General features: G+C 37.4%; 1 long non-coding RNA gene across 2 annotated transcripts; it reads right to left on the reverse strand.

Moving 5' to 3' along the window:
* Nucleotides 1-2,325: 2,325 nt before the first annotated feature.
* Nucleotides 2,326-10,473, reverse strand: LOC138118204 (uncharacterized). 2 transcript variants are annotated; one of them, XR_011155036.1, is made up of 5 exons: nucleotides 10,386-10,473; nucleotides 8,756-8,828; nucleotides 4,640-4,728; nucleotides 3,522-3,607; nucleotides 2,326-3,382 (listed from the first exon to the last, which is right to left on the reverse strand). It is a non-coding gene; the product is annotated as an uncharacterized lncRNA (long non-coding RNA). The 2 variants fall into 2 exon arrangements; XR_011155035.1 differs by lacking the exon at nucleotides 8,756-8,828.
* Between the last annotated feature and the right edge of the window lie 507 nt (nucleotides 10,474-10,980).

Below are 10,980 nucleotides of genomic sequence, written 5' to 3' on the forward strand. Positions count from 1 at the left end.
AAATAAGGAGAGAACTAATTTATACTAGCTTATATAAAGTATTCAGGTGATATAAATCAACTAGGGAATTCTTTCTGGGTTCTGATCTGAAATGGCTAAAATATTTGCAGTAAAATTGAAACTACTACCTACAAGGGATTCCACAAAAGTGAAAGTACTGTGCTGGCAAACTGTAATTTGCTACAATCAGTAATCCTTTCTAGTTGTGATTAAGTAAAGTGAACTAGATTAAGGGAAATAGCTCTAACACTAATTGCTCTTAAATCTTAGGTGCCTACATTTTTAACAACTTTTAAAATAAATGCAAACTTTAACTCAAATGTCTTTTGGTACATCTGTTAGTTGCGAGTAAGTGAATTTGTGTTATAAAGTATTGCTGGTATCCACAAAATCTTTTTGCCTATCCAGAACCTGGCATGCTGCTACTGCTTTTCCTGCTAAACCAACAAAGAAATTTCAGTCTTCAAAGTAGCCTTGAACTTTACAAGTACCATGTCAACCTTTGCCTTTCTCTAGGCACTCAGTTCATGCTGGTCCCTCCATAAAATAGGTTTTATTCACTTTCTGGGGGTGCAGAACATAGTTATGTCTTTTTTTTTAATCTTAATTTACACTTGCTTTGATTTTTCCAGGTATTTCTGTGTGTTGCACTATTCTTAGTCATCAACTTGATCAAAATACTTTTAATACATTTGATTACAGAGAAAACCTTGGAGAAATACTACACTAACAGAGAGCAAGAGTATTCATATTAAGGTGTGATACTTCTGATAAAATTCCTGGAGCAGTTTTCACTAAATTCCACTGTGCAGTGTTAAAAAGAAAATGACAGACACGTAAGGCAGTTCCACTGATAAAGGAACTAGACCAAAATTCCAGATCTGAATTGTTGTCAGACTTTCCCTTGAGCTTATATGAACTTTAAAAGGTGCAAATCCCAGATTTACATATTTTATCAGTCCCTAATTTAATAAACAAAAGCCTCTCACATACACTTAAAATTTCTGCTGCTTCCAGCTGAGTGTGTAAGGTCTACTGTCATTTTGAGCCAAAGGTCATAACGGAATGAAAGAACAATGTTAGGATATTGCTTCATTGCCATGATTCATTGTAAGGCTGATACTCTTATCCTGGTTTAAGTAATCAGTCCTTTCATTTGAGTATGATCTGCATGCGAGATCCTGCAGCAAATGCCAGCGCAGGTTTCTCCATGGTCTAAACATTACCAAACAAAGGCTTATTGGTGCTCCTGATTGTGACCCTGATTACCTCTCCTAAATCTGTGCTTTTAAAATTTTTTTTATTGTATTGACAAGATGTATATACTGATCTATGACTACTTAATACTGCAGACTGATGCTATCTGAAAGAACAACAAAGAATGCTCATTTTTCCAGACTGCAGCTCTTATTGAAAGTCTGTGACGAGAAGTTCTTTCCAGGTACCTATAACTTGAGAAAGACCTTCACAAGGATATTAAAATAACTTCTTTTCTTGCTCCATCTCTTTCTTGTGCCCCATCAAGAGACAGACTTGTAAGAAATAGCTGTCCATTTAAGAATAGCTGACCTTACCAGCCTTGCTAAAATTTTATGCTGGAGATTAAGCACTGTCAACCAGAATACTGAGATACAATAGCACAGCTATTGCTGAGTCACAGGATAATAATACAATTAAACAGGGTGGATTTCTTTGCCAATGGCAGAGGAAAAATCATCTGTTCTCTAATGTGTATGGATGAGAAAATCTGCAGAACAGAAAATCCTTTCTATAACTTTCTACAATCTTAGTGCAAGAGTCTACTTTGTCCCTGGTTTATACTCTTGAGGGCTTCACATTTGCTTGGTGAACTGAGGAGTTTTGATATGTGCCCAATTAAAAAAAAAAAAAAAAAAAAAAAAAAAAAAAAAAAAAAAGGAGGAAAAGAGCCAAAAAGGAGGCTGGCAGGCATCTGAATTCTTCTTTTAGGGTTTTTCTCTGGTGCTCTGTGTACCTCTCATACATACTGCAGCAAGGCCCCAGCAGGACCAGATTGTAGTGCTGATGTGCATGTTAATAAAACAGCATTGTTCAAGAGCAATTATCTCGGTCAAGCAGCCTGAATTTTACAGGGTTCAAAGGGACAAGGGTAATACCAGGGGAATAACAAAATTAAAAGGTGATTACATGGATATGCCTGTGTATGCCAGAAACTTAGTATTTCCACTTGTAAATGGGTTCATCATGTTACTTCAAAGCAGGAGCTCAGGAGAGACAAATCTTGAGTTCTCAATTCTCCTTTTTAACGATGGCAAAGAAGTCAGACATTACAATTTGACATGTGGCTAGTTAATTTGCCTGGAGGACTTTATGAATATTATTCCTGACACATACAGAGACACTGCACAATTGAATAACAAAGGATAGAGAAATCGCATGTTTAAAACCAAACCCAGAGACAAAAGGACTGGGCCATTGAGGTGGAACATCATTTCTACTACAAACATTGACTGGATGGACAGTGAGCATTTGTGTATCCCATGGCAAAGCAGTGTTGTTTGGCTCCAATCTCAAACTGAAGTGATCAGACTCCCTAGTGCAGGGGTAGCTAAACTCTAAGAGGTTTGCGTTAGGCCCCACAGTGCACATAATTAAAAAAAACCTACGCAGTTTCACTTTCTTTGCCTCTACATTTTTTTTTTAATCCAATGTGATTCTTTTTTTAAGATCTAGTATTGTCAAGAAAGATTGACAGATTATCCCCCTAGATTATCAGCTACATGGGGGCTTTTCTACTAGCTACTGTACCATACAAAAGCTACAAATCTTAGCTTCTACAATATTTTTTTAAATTTGAGTCTATAAAGTAATGAATGCTTGGAAGCTCACTAACACAAGCATGTTCTGTTATGGCTGTGCTGGGCACTCAGCAGGGCTATTTATATAAGGGGGACCCAGCCAAGTCCCAGCACCTTGAGGTATGTTGCTTTCAGTATGTCCTGCTGCCACCTACTTGCCATTCAGCCCAGCTCAGTGTGGCCAAGTGTCTGCTGCAATTTGTCTTTTTCTGGCCTTGTTCAATTCGAAAATCAATGAGTGCCAGTTGGACCACACACTACTTCACTTGATTTTTAAGTACTCCTTCAAAGTTCGGTCCTAGTCCTGGAAGTATTTGCAAAACAACCTCATGTCCAGCACTTAGGAAGTTCTGTTCCCATCTGTGGCCATTTTTACATCTGTGACACACGCTGAATATGTTGGGTTCGTGGGTGTCCTGGCTGAGAGTCACTGCAAGCCCACCCCACCCCAGCTCCAAGATGGTCTGTTTAGCCTCCAGAAGAGATGACTGAGAGAGGACCTCATCAATGTGCAACAGACAGCTGCTCCCTCACCTTCTTTTGTCCTGTAGGGGGGGAAAAGATCCACAACCAAACAAATTTAAATGTCAACACCTCTCTAGTGCAAGAGCATAAACATAGCATTTGTTAATGATGTCTCCAGACCGAGGATGAGATAGGAAGATTTCAAGACCCAGCTCTGACCTTAATTAGGCCCACATTGCTATAGGAATGCATCTTCATTGGTTGGGGGGGAAAAAATCCCCCCTCTTTTCTGCTCTTCTAGAAAACTCGAGAAGAAACAAAAATGGTAATTAGAATCCAAGCAGATACAGGAAAAATGGCTGTTACTTGTTCAGCATTAGTACAGAGAAATAAAATATGCACCAACTCCTCAGGCACAACTGAAAGGCAGATTCAAAGATCTAGAGTTCAGGAAGCTGCAAGGCTGGACACAGTGATCAAAAGCTTCAGAACTGGCAGGTTTATCTCCTCCCTGTAGCACAACATAGCCCTGCAAGAGCATCTCCCCCAAACACCTGTGCAGATCCACAATATTAATAATCAGCCACTGCTGCCAGGAATGCCTCATTCTGTCATTTAATTTGAGACAATGGTCCTAACTCCAGAAAGATAAGGTTAATATTCAGTGTTTGACACCAGCTGGAAGAAAAGGAAGCTTATAGAAAGCAGGTCTCCCCTGTTAAATGCAGAAAACACTGATGATGTAAGTGCACTTCTTTAACTGCCATCACATCTCCCTCCCTCGTCCATCCTAGCACTAACACCTTCGTACGCTATTTCATTAGTGACAGCATCTTACAGTCAATCAGTGTAACCAGTCTGCATCTTTCAGTGAATGATAAACACATCCACACATTCCCTTGACACGAATGTGCTGGTTAGGAAGCACATGTGTGCAGGTTTACTGTTATGGTAATCACTGCGGAATTCTGTTACCAGCAACACAAACCCGGGTGAATGTTCACTTATTACAGCAGCACCTTCCTTCCCTCAAAGAGGTCACCTGTACCACTTATTGTATTAGATTGTATTAGTTTGTAACATCAAGAGAGATTGATCTATTGGTTAAAAACAAAAAGTAGAGAGGAAAACATGCTTTTCCAAATGTGAAGACTGGTGCTTTTCCAGACTTAAAAACTTGCCAGGATTTTTAAAAGTAATAATGCATCAAATTAAAGCATGCCAGATGAACTCCTTCTGTATTTGAGATAAGAAGCAGATAAAGGTATTTATATGTAAACTCCAGTGGAAATACCAATGTGCATAAAATACCACAGGCGGAATAGATATTTCTTTACCTGTATGAGTTAAACTTACTCAACTTCAGTCTTCTGATTAGTATATCCAAAACATTTTCCATCTTGAATACATCTTTGCCTGTAGAAGGCTGTCAGTATTAAAGCAGAGAATGAATAATGCCATTTGACATAAAAAGCCACACTGCATGAAACAGCCCCTCATATAAAAACTATTGTTCCAAGTAGCTTGCAAAATTAAATACTTTATAAATAAAAAGGCATAAGGCACATGTTTAAAGCAAAAACTTTAAGAACTGATGAGGAAACGAGAGATAACAGGAGGGTATTCTATTACAGAAAAGTTAGCTCAGGCTTTCATGTGAAAGAAATCAGAAAACTCCAGATAGTAGCATTATAAAATGTATTTCCTAAATTTGGAGATGCTCTGGCATAATTACACACAAGTTTTTTCCTTGTCTATAAGACCAGTGGCATAAATATTTTTTTCTATTTCTATATACTTAGCTTGTAATATCTAATATTCTTATATTTTCAGTGCTGGTCCAGTATGTTCAACACTACAGCATGGGGGTCTTGGTTCTGTCTGGTAACCAGGAATTTACAGCCCATTTTGATACCTCTTAAGGATTTCTCCAAGTTTATCACCTGACTATTAATGACTAAAACTTATTGCTTAGTGCCTCTCAAGCTTTTTGCAGTGCATTTACATTTCAACTATGATGAATAATTTAGATAGAGTAAAATATGCCACTTCATTGTTCACTCTCTGACCAGTAATTCAAGAATCCAGCAAACCAGCACAGACTTGACATGGCTTCAAAAGTTTATCCTCCCTCAAAAACTGACATTTTTCTACTTATTTTAATTACTTTTTACTAGATATTAATCCCTCTTTCCCTCATGTAGATTTTCTTACTGCTAAGAAATACTAGGTGGCACACAGCAGTAACATCTCAGCAGCTGAAACAAAGAATTGATAAAATTCTTTTTCAGAATGGCTCTGAGAAGTATTTTACAATCATAAGAAGCAAACACAAGTGGCATGTTGTCAAAAGGAACAAGTAATTTTAGACTAATGGCCAGGGGAAAGGAATGCACTGCAAATTGTGCAAATAGAAAGATTGTAATGAACAAAAGATTATGGTGACTTTTTTTGTGAAGCCCTCCACACACACTGCAGCTCTCCTGTTACCTCACTGTTACAAAGAGCTGCACTCTTGGAGTAGAGATAATGGAAGTAAAGCAGGTTTGCAATACAAGAAAGCTGAACAGAGTCACCCTGCATAGTCTTGTTCGACATCAGTCATAGCAATTTTTTCTTTTGTCACAGGTTAGTGTAAAACAAAATTTTAAGAGCCTCCTTGGTTTAAAAAAAAAAAAAAAGTAAAATGAGACACTTAGACACAAGGCAAAGAAATCTATGGTTCTTCACATCTAGACAGTAATCTACACCCACCCTACCTGCAAGTACTGTGCATCTACAGCACCCAGCATAACGGCATCAACAAGAACTCAGAATGTGACTGTGAAAATCTGTATGTTGTTACTCTATTAGTGTATATTAAATTAGTGTAAGAAATAAGAAAGTGTTCATTTCAGCACTTGTCAAGCACTTGCTCATCACCTTACCACAGCAGCAGTAATTATGGGTATGGAATGGTGTATGCAAAGAAAAGCAGCATGGAGAATACCGAGAAAGCAATATTCAATATATACAGTTGTTAATTATTATAACTATACTAAGATCAGCTGCAAAAACCTCAGCTGGCAAGGCAGACATGTCTTTATTGCTAATGAGACAGTGCAATTCTTTATAACATGTTTGCTTCAAAGAAAATACATAGTTTGTTTCTAATTAGTCTCAAAAGGAGGTTTTCATTGAATAGGAGATTCTCAAATGACAAGAAAAAGCAGAGGACTCAGCATAAGTGAAGTGAACAAGAACCAGAGGAAGAGAAGGTGAGTGTCTACTGGACAGGCTTGCCAATATCCCAGCAATTCAATGTCACTTAGAGCAGAAGCATGCAGCAAGTGTCATATTATATTAAGGCAACTGCCACCTCTGAAGAAGTTGCTGACGTAAGGTTTGTGCATGAAAGAAGTTTTAGCAATTGCTGTAGGGGGTTTTGTTTGTTTTCTTTAAAAAGACGAATTAGAATTCATTCCACAATGGGTAAAGTTAAAAAATGTCACAATCCATTAAGGAAAGAATAGGATCCAGCAGCAGCAGCTCCTTGGGTTTGGCATTTTGAGGAAAGGAGTGGGTGAATGGTAACTATAGAACCACTAATCATGCCCTAATTAGAAAGAATGTAGCACATTATAGGCAAAAAAATGGATTAGGAAAATAAACTTTAAAGGTGTTTAAAAGCATATTCTAAAATTTAATTTTAGCTAGATTAGCTTTAGATTGACTCCAAATTCTAAACCAGAAATTGGTACTTATGCTGACTAATAAGAACTAAAAAAATTACTTAGACAGTAGCCTATTTTGTCAAACTTGAATGAACTAAGGAACTTTTATATATAGAACAGGTTAGAGACCAGGAAAAATAACTTCTATCAAAAAATTAAATAAACCGGAGCAATAGATGCACAAGTACAGGATAGAACATAATTGCATATGACTGTGGATTTTTTCAGAGCTTTTTGCCCTGCTAAGAAGAACAGCAAAACTGTCAGGTTTACCTCCACAGAGAAAAGAAGTGAATGACTCCAAATCAAATAAGCAGCTATCAGAGAAGTATTGTTTGACACTGTCTGCAGGGCTTTTCATAGCAATCAGTGAAGCTTAGCTTTTCTATCATAATTTTCATGAGATTCAACCCCTTTCTGACAGCCTGAAGGTGATAATGCTGCTAATTTACTTGTCTTTAAAAAAATCTTACAATCTGCTTTTTCTTCTGAAATCCCATAAGAAAGATGCCGTGGAGTGAAAAGTTGAAACATATCTAAGGAAACCACACAGTATACAAATGAGGGTGCCAGGAATCAGTATGAGGACCCCAGAGAAGAAATTAAAAATACTTCCTGAAACCAAACAGGTGCCACTAATAATAGTCAGGACCAAAAATGTAACATCCTTTATACACATGCTTAGACATCTTGTGATACAACAATAGAAACCAATTAGTTTCATGAACTGAGTATTTGAGAAAAAATTGGTTTCAGCCATTAACTACCAGAAAAGTGAGCACCAGTTCTTTTCACTGCTTTGCTCCTTAGATGGGAGCCATTAGCATTTCAACTGGTCTTAACACCCCTTTTTTGTTTCTAACAATCAAGAAAGAGGGAACACCCTTGTAATCCAACAATAATGCTTGCATACAGAAATCCATCATTAGCAAGTTATGTGTGTTTTTTCTTCACCCATTTCCTTTTACTTTCCAGTAGCACAAAGACCATTGTTGAGTATTCCATTAAGTGATCCTGGAGAGATTGCTGGATTTAGTTGATATCTGATGTAGTTTATCAATTGAGTTTGGGTTTTGACTGAAAGGGAACCTTTTGTGTCTGTTACAACAGAGTTAATGGAAGTTGCTTGTTTCAGTAAAGACACTACTTCCAGTGTAGAAACACACTTAGCATGTGGACACCACAAGGCACACAGTAGCAGGCAAAGATGTGTAACATATGTGAATTTTCATAACCAGTACAAATCTTAACATGTGGAAATGCATATTTGCTTTGCCAATATTCAAAACTGTAATCTCAAAAACTCGTCTCCTAATGAACACTCATAGATTACAAAAAACTCACTTGATCTAGTGGGTGTTTAGTCTCTTCAGATTAATAAATTATGAATAGCTAGACCATTTCAAAAATAGATACACCTTTATACCACCTAAATCATTAAAAGTCTGTTTTTGTAAGTAATTTCTGTTCCAGCTTTAAAAATCCATATTATACTTCTTTTTTTATTCACTGTACAATCCAGTTAAACTGATTCTTTGCTATGGTATGTAGGTCACTTGCATTTACTTTGAAGTACTTTATAAACACAGCAGCAAGCTGAAGCTTGTATAAATTTTCTCCTTCATCTTGGTGGTATTACAGTCCATTTAAGGGACTTAACAATCAAAGCACTTGTAACATTTAAACTAAAAAAGAATGAAGTTTGATTTAGACTGATAAAATATTCATATTGGGTCATACCTTACAAGTCTCCAGAAGTTAAAGGCAGTGTGGTTGCAAAGATAAGATAGCAGCTGTATCCACCTATGAAATACTAAGATACAAGTGATACAATTTGAAATTACATTATCAATCAGAACTACTGCTCTAGTTGCCTTGCTGGGGAAAAAAAACCTAGACTCTACAGTCTACTTCAAAAGTAGACATTTAAATCACTAGTGAAATATCACTTATTTGCCTATTGACTCTATGATTTCTGTTCCAAAAAACAATTATTCTAGTATGTTACTACTGGAAGTAGCATATGACTATTAGAAGTAATAATAGCACTTTGCAATTATCTCACATGAAACAGTGCAACTTTCAGACAACTGGAATATTTTCCTTCCATACACACTTAGTCTAAGGGGTCCAAGAAGTCTTTGCAAAAAAGTCAGAGACATTTTTCATTTCTAAAAGTACTACTCATTTCTAAACAGTAGCAGCATTCAGAATGCAAAAGCCATTAGATGATTTCCCCACATATTTCTTATTAACAGTAACCTCTGAATTTTAAAAATCACGAGTCCTTAGATATTGGTTCTGATAAAACCAGACACCAGTGTAAATGGGCTCCACTGATAAAGACACTTTATTTTGATGCCTTTTGATCTTTATGGCACCATTTTACTCCTTAATCATCAGATTAAAAATGTCTACTGCTCAACTACTGAGAATTTGGCCTATTAGCCTTGATAACGTACCAAAGCAAAATAGAAAAATTAAAACCACATTAATAAATTGAACAAAATGGAATCCACTAGTTCCATTCGGGTTTGCTAAATGAAGGGTTAAAACTTTTCAGTTCTTTTTTTTGCCAGGTGCATACTACTACTAATTTTCTTCCTTTGGTTTCAAATTTGGCCGCTCAAAACCTCTGCATTTAGCAATACACTGCTTTCCAGAAAACAAGTCTTTGAACAGTTCCTAACTTTTTTTCCTTACTAATGAATTTATAAAGTAGAAGAACATTTTTGCCTAAAAACAGATGAAACAGCTAGAAGGGAAAAGCTGAAATAGCAATGACTAACTAGAGAGCTTTCATTTTTCTTTCCTACTCTGTTATAAAGAAAAAGCCCTTACCTACTAAATTTCCAGTCCTTCTGCAAACTGACTCTTACTCTAATGATCTACAAAGCACCTCACTCAAAAGAAATACTTTCCTACTTATGTCTTTTTGTATCAATTAAAGCAATTGCTGGCCCAGTTGCAGTTAGAGTGAGAAAGGGATGATCAACAGTTAACTCATGTAAGCACAGTTAACTATTAAGAGACAGCAAATGCTAATCACAAAACCTAAGAAGCAGGATTTGCCTTAATCTTGTCAAGATAAGAAGAACAAGAATTTGTTTGAAACCAGCACAAAAACTGCTGAATCATTCTACAAAGGACTACGCATGCTCCAGAAAGAAAGGTAAAAAGTGCATTGTGATGAAGACTACTAGCGTTCATCAGAAAGACCCCTGAGGAAGAAGAGGAGCCTTCCTCAGTGCAACCACCAGGATACACAGCGCATGCATGGCACGTATGCTAATGATGTTAATGACTTCCAAAAGTAATTTGTATAACGACGCCTATCCCAAGGAATGTGATAAATATTCATGAATTTTACCCATAATACTGGACTGTATGGAGTGCTCTGTGTGTGTCTGGAGGAACAATCCCCCACACACCCGACACCAAATGAAGCAAATACCCACTTCTCTGACAGTGTCTCTGGGCCCGGTTTGGGGCAATTCAAGAGCCTAATTAGTTTTCATTCATTACCTATCACACTTTCAGCTGTGCCACTCAGTTGAACCCAGGACCTTCTACTCAGCTGAATTGCCATGTGCTTATTGGCCCTGGCCCTTACAGAGAGAGGATTCAGCCTGCATCCTAGAAACAGGATTTACTTCAGTAAAACATTGGCACTAAGTCCAACGCTGCAATCCAAAACGGGCCACACAGCTGCTCCCCAACACTGGGGCTGTTGCACTGCCCTTTATGACAGTAAAGCTTCTCCTGAGCCCAGCATTGCACCTTGAGCAGAGTGTGGCTGCTGTGTGTTGTCATCAACGTCCAAGCTGCAGGTCACAGACTAAAGCAGGAAAGGACACTACTCATTTTGGCAGTTCTTCTCTAACTCAGGAGTTTGCAGTTGCACTCATGAGACTGTCTTAACCTAAATGCCAATTTTCTGTGCTGAATGGCCCTAATTCAATCAT

The sequence above is a fragment of the Aphelocoma coerulescens genome, chromosome 13 (assembly GCF_041296385.1).
Source record: "Aphelocoma coerulescens isolate FSJ_1873_10779 chromosome 13, UR_Acoe_1.0, whole genome shotgun sequence".
NCBI lineage: Eukaryota > Metazoa > Chordata > Aves > Passeriformes > Corvidae > Aphelocoma > Aphelocoma coerulescens.